At 31.6% G+C, this 15,725-nt stretch overlaps 1 protein-coding gene across 2 annotated transcripts in view; it reads right to left on the bottom strand.

Moving 5' to 3' along the window:
* eps8l2 (EPS8 like 2) overlaps window positions 1-15,725 on the bottom strand; it is a 167,997-nt gene that overhangs the window by 15,313 nt on the left and 136,959 nt on the right. The window lies entirely within an intron of this gene.

Here is a 15,725-nt window from a genome sequence, read left to right as displayed (position 1 = left end):
TGAGATAACTGAAGACTATATAGCATGATAATACCATGAGATAACTGAAGACCAGCTTGATAATAACATGAGATAACTGAAGACTATATAGCATGATAATACCATGAGCTAACTGAAGACTATATAGCATGATAATACCATGAGATAACTGAAGACTATATAGCATGATAATACCATGAAATAACTCAAGACTATATAGCATGATAATACCATGAGATAACTGAAGACTATATAGAATGATAATACCATGAGATAACTGAAGACCAGCACGATAATACCATGAGCTAACTGAAGACTATATAGCATGATAATACCATGAGATAACTGAAGACTATATAGCATGATAATACCATGAGATAACTGAAGACTATATAGCATGATAATACCATGAGATAACTGAAGACTATATAGCATGATAATACCATGAAATAACTGAAGACTATATAGCATGATAATACCATGAAATAACTGAAGACTATATAGCATGATAATACCATGAGATAACTGAAGACTATATAGCATGATAATACCATGAGATAACTGAAGACTATATAGCATGATAATACCATGAGATAACTGAAGACTATATAGCATGATAATACCATGAGATAACTGAAGACCAGCATGATAATACCATGAGATAACTGAAGACTATATAGCATGATAATAACATGAGATAACTGAAGACTATATAGCATGATAATACCATGAGCTAACTGAAGACTATATAGCATGATAATACCATGAGATAACTGAAGACTATATAGCATGATAATACCATGAGATAACTGAAGACCAGCATGATAATACCATGAGCTAACTGAAGACTATATAGCATGATAATACCATGAGATAACTGAAGACTATATAGCATGATAATACCATGAGATAACTGAAGACTATATAGCATGATAATACCATGAGATAACTGAAGACTATATAGCATGATAATACCATGAGATAACTGAAGACTATATAGCATGATAATACCATGAAATAACTGAAGACTATATAGCATGATAATACCATGAAATAACTGAAGACTATATAGCATGATAATACCATGAGATAACTGAAGACTATATAGCATGATAATACCATGAGATAACTGAAGACCAGCATGATAATAACATGAGCTAACTGAAGACTATATAGCATGATAATACCATGAAATAACTGAAGACTATATAGCATGATAATAACATGAGCTAACTGAAGACTATATAGCATGATAATACCATGAGCTAACTGAAGACTATATAGCATGATAATACCATGAGATAACTGAAGACTATATAGCATGATAATACCATGAGATAACTGAAGACTATATAGCATGATAATACCATGAGATAACTGAAGACCAGCATGATAATACCATGAAATAACTCAAGACTATATAGCATGATAATACCATGAGATAACTGAAGACTATATAGCATGATAATACCATGAGATAACTGAAGACTATATAGCATGATAATAACATGAGATAACTGAAGACTATATAGCATGATAATACCATGAGATAACTGAAGACTATATAGCATGATAATACCATGAGATAACTGAAGACTATATAGCATGATAATACCATGAGATAACTGAAGACTATATAGCATGATAATACCATGAGATAACTGAAGACTATATAGCATGATAATACCATGAGATAACTGAAGACTATATAGCATGATAATACCATGAGATAACTGAAGACTATATAGCGTGATAATACCATGAGCTAACTGAAGACTATATAGCATGATAATACCATGAGATAACTGAAGACTATATAGCATGATAATACCATGAGATAACTGAAGACTATATAGCATGATAATACCATGAGATAACTGAAGACTATATAGCATGATAATATCATGAGATAACTGAAGACTATATAGCATGATAATACCATGAGATAACTGAAGACTATATAGCATGATAATACCATGAGCTAACTGAAGACTATATAGCATGATAATACCATGAGATAACTGAAGACTATATAGCATGATAATACCATGAGATAACTGAAGACTATATAGCATGATAATACCATGAGATAACTGAAGACTATATAGCATGATAATACCATGAGATAACTGAAGACCAGCTGATAATAACATGAGATAACTGAAGACTATATAGCATGATAATAAGCTAACTGAAGACTATATAGCATGATAATACCATGAGATAACTGAAGACTATATAGCATGATAATACCATGAGATAACTGAAGACTATAGCATGATAATACCATGAGATAACTGAAGACTATATAGCATGATAATACCATGAGATAACTGAAGACTATATAGCATGATAATACCATGAGCTAACTGAAGACTATATAGCATGATAATACCATGAGATAACTGAAGACTATATAGCATGATAATACCATGAGATAACTGAAGACCAGCATGATAATACCATGAGCTAACTGAAGACTATATAGCATGATAATACCATGAGATAACTGAAGACTATATAGCATGATAATACCATGAGATAACTGAAGACTATATAGCATGATAATACCATGAGATAACTCAAGACTATATAGCATGATAATACCATGAGATAACTGAAGACTATATAGCATGATAATACCATGAGATAACTGAAGACTATATAGCATGATAATACCATGAGATAACTGAAGACTATATAGCATGATAATACCATGAAATAACTGAAGACTATATAGCATGATAATACCATGAGATAACTGAAGACTATATAGCATGATAATACCATGAGATAACTGAAGACCAGCATGATAATAACATGAAATAACTCAAGACTATATAGCATGATAATAACATGAGCTAACTGAAGACTATATAGCATGATAATACCATGAGCTAACTGAAGACTATATAGCATGATAATAACATGAGATAACTGAAGACTATATAGCATGATAATACCATGAGATAATTGAAGACTATATAGCATGATAATACCATGAGCTAACTGAAGACTATATAGCATGATAATACCATGAGATAACTGAAGACTATATAGCATGATAATACCATGAGATAACTGAAGACTATATAGCATGATAATACCATGAGATAACTGAAGACTATATAGCATGATCATACCATGAGCTAACTGAAGACTATATAGCATGATAATACCATGAGATAACTGAAGACAATATAACATGATAATACCATGAGATAACTGAAGACTATATAGCATGATAATACCATGAGCTAACTGAAGACTATATAGCATGATAATACCATGAGATAACTGAAGACCAGCTTGATAATAACATGAGATAACTGAAGACTATATAGCATGATAATACCATGAGCTAACTGAAGACTATATAGCATGATAATACCATGAGATAACTGAAGACTATATAGCATGATAATACCATGAGATAACTGAAGACCAGCATGATAATACCATGAGATAACTGAAGACTATATAGCATGATAATAACATGAGATAACTGAAGACTAGCATGATAATACCATGAGATAACTGAAGACTATATAGCATGATAATAACATGAGATAACTGAAGACTATATAGCATGATAATACCATGAGATAACTGAAGACCAGCATGATAATACCATGAGATAACTGAAGACTATATAGCATGATAATACCATGAGATAACTGAAGACTATATAGCATGATAATACCATGAGATAACTGAAGACTATATAGCATGATAATACCATGAGATAACTGAAGACTATATAAGCATGATAATACCATGAGATAACTGAAGACTATATAGCATGATAATACCATGAGCTAACTGAAGACTATATAGCATGATAATACCATGAGATAACTGAAGACCAGCTTGATAATACCATGAGATAATGAAGACCAGCATGATAATACCATGAGATAACTGAAGACTATATAGCATGATAATACCATGAGATAACTGAAGACTATATAGCATGATAATACCATGAGATAACTGAAGACTATATAGCATGATAATACCATGAGATAACTGAAGACCAGCATGATAATACCATGAGCTAACTGAAGACTATATAGCATGATAATACCATGAGATAACTGAAGACTATATAGCATGATAATACCATGAGATAACTGAAGACTATATAGCATGATAATACCATGAAATAACTGAAGACTATATAGCATGATAATACCATGAGATAACTGAAGACTATATAGCATGATAATACCATGAGATAACTGAAGACTATATAGCATGATAATACCATGAAATAACTCAAGACTATATAGCATGATAATACCATGAGCTAACTGAAGACTATATAGCATGATAATACCATGAAATAACTGAAGACTATATAGCATGATAATACCATGAGATAACTGAAGACTATATAGCATGATAATACCATGAGATAACTGAAGACCAGCACGATAATACCATGAGATAACTGAAGACTATATAGCATGATAATACCATGAGATAACTGAAGACTATATAGCATGATAATACCATGAGATAACTGAAGACTATATAGCATGATAATACCATGAGATAACTGAAGACTATATAGCATGATAATACCATGAGATAACTGAAGACTATATAGCATGATAATACCATGAAATAACTGAAGACTATATAGCATGATAATACCATGAGATAACTGAAGACTATATAGCATGATAATACCATGAGATAACTGAAGACTATATAGCATGATAATACCATGAGATAACTGAAGACTATATAGCATGATAATACCATGAGATAACTGAAGACTATATAGCATGATAATACCATGAGATAACTGAAGACTATATAGCATGATAATACCATGAGATAACTGAAGACTATATAGCATGATAATACCATGAGATAACTGAAGACTATATAGCATGATAATACCATGAGATAACTGAAGACCAGCATGATAATACCATGATAATAACTCAAGACTAACTAGCATGATAATAACATGAGCTAACTGAAGACTATATAGCATGATAATACCATGAGATAACTGAAGACTATATAGCATGATAATACCATGAGATAACTGAAGACTATATAGCATGATAATACCATGAGATAACTGAAGACTATATAGCATGATAATACCATGAGATAACTGAAGACTATATAGCATGATAATACCATGAGATAACTGAAGACTATATAGCATGATAATACCATGAGATAACTGAAGACTATATAGCATGATAATACCATGAGATAACTGAAGACTATATAGCATGATAATACCATGAGATAACTGAAGACTATATAGCATGATAATACCATGAGATAACTGAAGACTATATAACATGATAATACCATGAGATAACTGAAGACTATATAGCATGATAATACCATGAGATAACTGAAGACTATATAGCATGATAATACCATGAGATAACTGAAGACCAGCATGATAATAACATGAGATAACTGAAGACTATATAGCATGATAATACCATGAGATAACTGAAGACTATATAGCATGATAATACCATGAGATAACTGAAGACTATATAGCATGATAATACCATGAGATAACTGAAGACCAGCATGATAATACATGAGATAATGAAGACTATATAGCATGATAATACCATGAGATAACTGAAGACTATATAGCATGATAATACCATGAGATAACTGAAGACTATATAGCATGATAATACCATGAGATAACTGAAGACTATATAGCATGATAATACCATGAGATAACTGAAGACTATATAGCATGATAATACCATGAGATAACTGAAGACTATATAGCATGATAATACCATGAGATAACTGAAGACTATATAGCATGATAATACCATGAGATAACTGAAGACTATATAGCATGATAATACCATGAGATAACTGAAGACTATATAGCATGATAATACCATGAGATAACTGAAGACTATATAGCATGATAATACCATGAGATAACTGAAGACTATATAGCATGATAATACCATGAGATAACTGAAGACCAGCATGATAATAACATGAGATAACTGAAGACTATATAGCATGATAATACCATGAGATAACTGAAGACTATATAGCATGATAATACCATGAGATAACTGAAGACTATATAGCATGATAATACCATGAGATAACTGAAGACCAGCATGATAATACCATGAGCTAACTGAAGACTATATAGCATGATAATACCATGAGATAACTGAAGACTATATAGCATGATAATACCATGAGATAACTGAAGACTAGCATGATAATACCATGAGATAACTGAAGACTATATAGCATGATAATACCATGAGATAACTGAAGACTATATAGCATGATAATACCATGAGATAACTGAAGACTATATAGCATGATAATACCATGAAATAACTCAAGACTATATAGCATGATAATACCATGAGCTAACTGAAGACTATATAGCATGATAATACCATGAAATAACTCAAGACTATATAGCATGATAATACCATGAGATAACTGAAGACTATATAGAATGATAATACCATGAGATAACTGAAGACCAGCACGATAATACCATGAGCTAACTGAAGAATATATAGCATGATAATACCATGAGATAACTGAAGACTATATAGCATGATAATACCATGAAATAACTGAAGACTATATAGCATGATAATACCATGAGATAACTGAAGACTATATAGCATGATAATACCATGAAATAACTGAAGACTATATAGCATGATAATACCATGAGATAACTGAAGACTATATAGCATGATAATACCATGAGATAACTGAAGACTATATAGCATGATAATACCATGAGATAACTGAAGACTATATAACATGATAATACCATGAGATAACTGAAGACTATATAGCATGATAATACCATGAAATAACTGAAGACTATATAGCATGATAATACCATGAGATAACTGAAGACTATATAGCATGATAATACCATGAGATAACTGAAGACCAGCATGATAATAACATGAGCTAACTGAAGACTATATAGCATGATAATACCATGAGATAACTGAAGACTATATAGCATGATAATACCATGAGATAACTGAAGACCAGCATGATAATACCATGAGATAACTGAAGACTATATAGCATGATAATACCATGAGATAACTGAAGACATGATAATACCATGAGATAACTATAGCATGATAATACCATGAGATAACTGAAGACTATATAGCATGATAATACCATGAGATAACTGAAGACCAGCATGATAATACCATGAGATAACTGAAGACCAGCATGATAATACCATGAGATAACTGAAGACTATATAGCATGATAATACCATGAGATAACTGAAGACTATATAGCATGATAATACCATGAAATAACTGAAGACTATATAGCATGATAATACCATGAGATAACTGAAGACTATATAGCATGATAATACCATGAAATAACTGAAGACTATATAGCATGATAATACCATGAGATAACTGAAGACTATATAACATGATAATACCATGAGATAACTGAAGACTATATAGCATGATAATACCATGAGATAACTGAAGACTATATAGCATGATAATACCATGAGATAACTGAAGACTATATAGCATGATAATACCATGAGATAACTGAAGACTATATAGCATGATAATACCATGAGATAACTGAAGACCAGCATGATAATACCATGAGATAACTGAAGACTATATAGCATGATAATACCATGAGATAACTGAAGAATATATAGCATGATAATACCATGAGATAACTGAAGACTATATAGCATGATAATACCATGAGATAACTGAAGACTATATAGCATGATAATACCATGAGATAACTGAAGACTATATAGCATGATAATACCATGAGATAACTGAAGACTATATAGCATGATAATACCATGAGATAACTGAAGACTATATAGCATGATAATACCATGAGCTAACTGAAGACTATATAGCATGATAATACCATGAGCTAACTGAAGACTATATAGCATGATAATACCATGAGATAACTGAAGACTATATAGCATGATAATACCATGAAATAACTGAAGACTATATAGCATGATAATACCATGAAATAACTCAAGACTATATAGCATGATAATACCATGAGATAACTGAAGACTATATAGCATGATAATACCATGAGATAACTGAAGACTATATAGCATGATAATACCATGAGATAACTGAAGACTATATAGCATGATAATACCATGAAATAACTGAAGACTATATAGCATGATAATACCATGAGATAACTGAAGACTATATAGCATGATAATACCATGAAATAACTGAAGACTATATAGCATGATAATACCATGAGATAACTGAAGACTATATAGCATGATAATACCATGAGATAACTGAAGACCAGCATGATAATAACATGAGCTAACTGAAGACTATATAGCATGCTAATACCATGAGATAACTGAAGACTATATAGCATGATAATACCATGAGATAACTGAAGACCAGCATGATAATACCATGAGATAACTGAAGACTATATAGCATGATAATACCATGAGATAACTGAAGACTATATAACATGATAATACCATGAGATAACTGAAGACCAGCATGATAATACCATGAGCTAACTGAAGACTATATAGCATGATAATACCATGAGATAACTGAAGACCAGCATGATAATACCATGAGATAACTGAAGACCAGCATGATAATACCATGAGCTAACTGAAGACTATATAGCATGATAATACCATGAGATAACTGAAGACTATATAGCATGATAATACCATGAGATAACTGAAGACTATATAGCATGATAATACCATGAGATAACTGAAGACCAGCATGATAATACCATGAGATAACTGAAGACTATATAGCATGATAATACCATGAGATAACTGAAGACTATATAACATGATAATACCATGAGATAACTGAAGACTATATAGCATGATAATACCATGAGATAACTGAAGACTATATAGCATGATAATACCATGAGATAACTGAAGACTATATAGCATGATAATACCATGAGATAACTGAAGACTATATAGCATGATAATACCATGAGATAACTGAATACCAGCATGATAATACCATGAGATAACTGAAGACTATATAGCATGATAATACCATGAAATAACTGAAGACTATATAGCATGATAATACCATGAGATAACTGAAGACTATATAGCATGATAATACCATGAGATAACTGAAGACTATATAGCATGATAATACCATGAGATAACTGAAGACTATATAGCATGATAATACCATGAGATAACTGAAGACTATATAGCATGATAATACCATGAGATAACTGAAGACTATATAGCATGATAATACCATGAGATAACTGAAGACTATATAGCATGATAATACCATGAGCTAACTGAAGACTATATAGCATGATAATACCATGAGATAACTGAAGACTATATAGCATGATAATACCATGAGATAACTGAAGACCAGCATGATAATACCATGAGCTAACTGAAGACTATATAGCATGATAATACCATGAGATAACTGAAGACTATATAGCATGATAATACCATGAGATAACTGAAGACTATATAGCATGATAATACCATGAAATAACTGAAGACTATATAGCATGATAATACCATGAGATAACTGAAGACTATATAGCATGATAATACCATGAGATAACTGAAGACTATATAGCATGATAATACCATGAGATAACTGAAGACTATATAGCATGATAATACCATGAGATAACTGAAGACTATATAGCATGATAATACCATGAGATAACTGAAGACTATATAGCATGATAATACCATGAGATAACTGAAGACTATATAGCATGATAATACCATGAGATAACTGAAGACTATATAGCATGATAATACCATGAGATAACTCAAGACTATATAGCATGATAATACCATGAGCTAACTGAAAACCGGCATGATAATAACATGAGATAACTGAAGACTATATAGCATGATAATACCATGAAATAACTCAAGACTATATAGCATGATAATACCATGAGATAACTGAAGACTATATAGCATGATAATACCATGAGATAACTGAAAACTATATAGCATGATAATACCATGAGATAACTGAAGACTATATAGCATGATAATACCATGAGATAACTGAAGACTATATAGCATGATAATACCATGAGATAACTGAAGACTATATAGCATGATAATACCATGAGATAACTGAAGACTATATAGCATGATAATACCATGAGATAACTGAAGACTATATAGCATGATAATACCATGAGATAACTGAAGACTATATAGCATGATAATACCATGAGATAACTGAAGACTATATAGCATGATAATACCATGAGATAACTGAAGACTATATAGCATGATAATACCATGAGATAACTGAAGACCAGCATGGTAATACCATGAGATAACTGAAGACTATATAGCATGATAATACCATGAGATAACTGAAGACTATATAGCATGATAATACCATGAGATAACTGAAGACTATATAGCATGATAATACCATGAGATAACTGAAGACTATATAGCATGATAATACCATGAGATAACTGAAGACTATATAGCATGATAATACCATGAGATAACTGAAGACTATATAGCATGATAATACCATGAGATAACTGAAGACTATATAGCATGATAATACCATGAGCTAACTGAAGACTATATAGCATGATAATACCATGAGCTAACTGAAGACTATATAGCATGATAATACCATGAGATAACTGAAGACTATATAGCATGATAATACCATGAGATAACTGAAGACCAGCATGATAATACCATGAGCTAACTGAAGACTATATAGCATGATAATACCATGAGATAACTGAAGACTATATAGCATGATAATACCATGAGCTAACTGAAGACTATATAGCATGATAATACCATGAGCTAACTGAAGACTATATAGCATGATAATACCATGAGATAACTGAAGACTAATATAGATAACATGATAATACCATGAGATAACTGAAGACTATATAGCATGATAATACCATGAGATAACTGAAGACTATATAGCATGATAATACCATGAGATAACTGAAGACTATATAGCATGATAATACCATGAGATAACTGAAGACTATATAGCATGATAATACCATGAGATAACTGAAGACTATATAGCATGATAATACCATGAGCTAACTGAAGACTATATAGCATGATAATACCATGAGCTAACTGAAGACTATATAGCATGATAATACCATGAGATAACTGAAGACTATATAGCATGATAATACCATGAGATAACTGAAGACTATATAGCATGATAATACCATGAGATAACTGAAGACTATATAGCATGATAATACCATGAGATAACTGAAGACTATATAGCATGATAATACCATGAGATAACTGAAGACTATATAGCATGATAATACCATGAGATAACTGAAGACTATATAGCATGATAATACCATGAGATAACTGAAGACTATATAGCATGATAATACCATGAGCTAACTGAAGACTATATAGCATGATAATACCATGAGCTAACTGAAGACTATATAGCATGATAATACCATGAGATAACTGAAGACTATATAGCATGATAATACCATGAGATAACTGAAGACCAGCATGATAATACCATGAGCTAACTGAAGACTATATAGCATGATAATACCATGAGATAACTGAAGACTATATAGCATGATAATACCATGAGCTAACTGAAGACTATATAGCATGATAATACCATGAGATAACTGAAGACTATATAGCATGATAATACCATGAGATAACTGAAGACTATATAGCATGATAATACCATGAGATAACTGAAGACTATATAGCATGATAATACCATGAGATAACTGAAGACTATATAGCATGATAATACCATGAGATAACTGAAGACTATATAGCATGATAATACCATGAGATAACTGAAGACTATATAGCATGATAATACCATGAGATAACTGAAGACTATATAGCATGATAATACCATGAGATAACTGAAGACTATATAGCATGATAATACCATGAGATAACTCAAGACTATATAGCATGATAATACCATGAGCTAACTGAAGACCGGCATGATAATAACATGAGCTAACTGAAGACTATATAGCATGATAATACCATGAAATAACTCAAGACTATATAGCATGATAATACCATGAGATAACTGAAGACTATATAGCATGATAATACCATGAGATAACTGAAGACTATATAGCATGATAATACCATGAGATAACTGAAGACTATATAGCATGATAATACCATGAGATAACTGAAGACTATATAGCATGATAATACCATGAGATAACTGAAGACTATATAGCATGATAATACCATGAGATAACTGAAGACTATATAGCATGATAATACCATGAGATAACTGAAGACTATATAGCATGATAATACCATGAGATAACTGAAGACTATATAGCATGATAATACCATGAGATAACTGAAGACTATATAGCATGATAATACCATGAGATAACTGAAGACTATATAGCATGATAATACCATGAGATAACTGAAGACCAGCATGATAATACCATGAGATAACTGAAGACTATATAGCATGATAATACCATGAGATAACTGAAGACTATATAGCATGATAATACCATGAGATAACTGAAGACTATATAGCATGATAATACCATGAGATAACTGAAGACTATATAGCATGATAATACCATGAGATAACTGAAGACTATATAGCATGATAATACCATGAGATAACTGAACACTATATAGCATGATAATACCATGAGATAACTGAAGACTATATAGCATGATAATACCATGAGCTAACTGAAGACTATATAGCATGATAATACCATGAGCTAACTGAAGACTATATAGCATGATAATACCATGAGATAACTGAAGACTATATAGCATGATAATACCATGAGATAACTGAAGACCAGCATGATAATACCATGAGCTAACTGAAGACTATATAGCATGATAATACCATGAGATAACTGAAGACTATATAGCATGATAATACCATGAGCTAACTGAAGACTATATAGCATGATAATACCATGAGCTAACTGAAGACTATATAGCATGATAATACCATGAGATAACTGAAGACTATATAGCATTATAATACCATGAGATAACTGAAGACCAGCATGATAATATAATACCATGAGATAACTGAAGACTATATAGCATGATAATACCATGAAATAACTGAAGACTATATAGCATGATAATACCATGAGCTAACTGAAGACTATATAGCATGATAATAACATGAGATAACTGAAGACCAGCATGATAATACCATGAGCTAACTGAAGACTATATAGCATGATAATACCATGAGCTAACTGAAGACTATATAGCATGATAATACCATGAGATAACTGAAGACCAGCATGATAATACCATGAGATAACTGAAGACTATATAGCATGATAATACCATGAGCTAACTGAAGACCAGCACGATAATAACATGAGCTAACTGAAGACTATATAGCATGATAATACCATGAGATAACTGAAGACCAGCATGATAATACCATGAGATAACTGAAGACTATATAGCATGATAATACCATGAGCTAACTGAAGACTATATAGCATGATAATACCATGAGCTAACTGAAGACCAGCATGATAATACCATGAGATAACTGAAGACCAGCATGATAATACCATGAGATAACTGAAGACTATATAGCATGATAATACCATGAGATAACTGAAGACTATATAGCATGATAATACCATGAGATAACTGAAGATCAGCATGATAATACCATGAGATAACTGAAGACTATATAGCATGATAATAACATGAGATAACTGAAGACTATATAGCATGATAATACCATGAGATAACTGAAGACTATATAGCATGATAATACCATGAGATAACTGAAGACTATATAGCATGCTAATACCATGAGATAACTGAAGACCAGCATGATAATACCATGAGATAACTGAAGACTATATAGCATGATAATACCATGAGATAACTGAAGACTATATAGCATGATAATACCATGAGATAACTGAAGACTATATAGCATGATAATACCATGAGATAACTGAAGACTATATAGCATGATAATACTATGAGATAACTGAAGACCAGCATGATAATACCATGAGATAACTGAAGACTATATAGCATGATAATACCATGAGCTAACTGAAGACTATATAGCATGATAATACCATGAGATAACTGAAGACTATATAGCATGATAATACCATGAGCTAACTGAAGATCAGCATGATAATACCATGAGATAACTGAAGACTATATAGCATGATAATACCATGAGCTAACTGAAGACCAGCATGATAATACCATGAGATAACTGAAGATCAGCATGATAATACCATGAGATTACTGAAGACCAGCATGATAATACCATGAGATAACTGAAGACTATATAGCATGATAATACCATGAGATAACTGAAGACCAGCATGATAATACCATGAGATTACTGAAGACCAGCATGATAATACCATGAGATAACTGAAGACTATATAGCATGATAATACCATGAGATAACTGAAGACCAGCACGATAATAACATGAGCTAACTGAAGACCAGCATGATAATACCATGAGATAACTAAAGACTATATAGCATGATAATACCATGAGATAACTGAAGACTATATAGCAGGATAATACCATGAGCTAACTGAAGACCAGCATGATAATACCATGAGCTAACTGAAGACTATATAGCATGATAATACCATGAGATAACTGAAGACTATATAGCATGATAATACCATGAGATAACTGAAGACTATATAGCATGATAATACCATGAGATAACTGAAGACCAGCATGATAATACCATGAGATAACTGAAGACTATATAGCATGATAATACCATGAGATAATTGAAGACTATATAGCATGATAATACCATGAGATAACTGAAGACTATATAGCATGATAATACCATGAGATAATTGAAGACTATATAGCATGATAATACCATGAGATAACTGAAGACTATGTAGCATGATAATACCATGAGATAACTGAAGACCAGCATGATAATACCATGAGATAACTGAAGACTATATAGCATGATAATAACATGAGATAACTGAAGACCAGCATGATAATACCATGAGATAACTGAAGACTATATAGCATGATAATACCATGAGATAACTGAAGACTATATAGCATGATAATACCATGAGATAATTGAAGACTATATAGCATGATAATACCATGAGATAACTGAAGACCAGCATGATAATACCATGAGATAATTGAAGACTATACAGCATGATAATACCATGAGATAACTGAAGACTATATAGCATGATAATACCATGAGATAACTGAAGACCAGCACGATAATAACATGAGCTAACTGAAGACTATATAGCATGATAATACCATGTGCTAACTGAAGACTATATAGCATGATAATACCATGAGCTAACTGAAGACTATATAGCATGATAATACCATGAGATAACTGAAGACCAGCACGATAATAACATGAGCTAACTGAAGACTATATAGCATGATAATACCATGAAATAACTGAAGACTATATAGCATGATAATACCATGAGCTAACTGAAGACCAGCATGATAATACCATGAGCTAACTGAAGACTATATAGCATGATAATACCATGAGATAACTGAAGACTATATAGCATGATAATACCATGAGATAACTGAAGACCAGCACGATAATACCATGAGATAACTGAAGACCAGCATGATAATACCATGAGATAAC

The sequence above is a fragment of the Oncorhynchus keta genome, chromosome 17 (assembly GCF_023373465.1).
Source record: "Oncorhynchus keta strain PuntledgeMale-10-30-2019 chromosome 17, Oket_V2, whole genome shotgun sequence".
Lineage (NCBI taxonomy): Eukaryota > Metazoa > Chordata > Actinopteri > Salmoniformes > Salmonidae > Oncorhynchus > Oncorhynchus keta.
The sequence above is the reverse complement of the archived record's forward strand: the minus strand, read 5'-3'. Positions and strand labels throughout refer to the sequence as shown.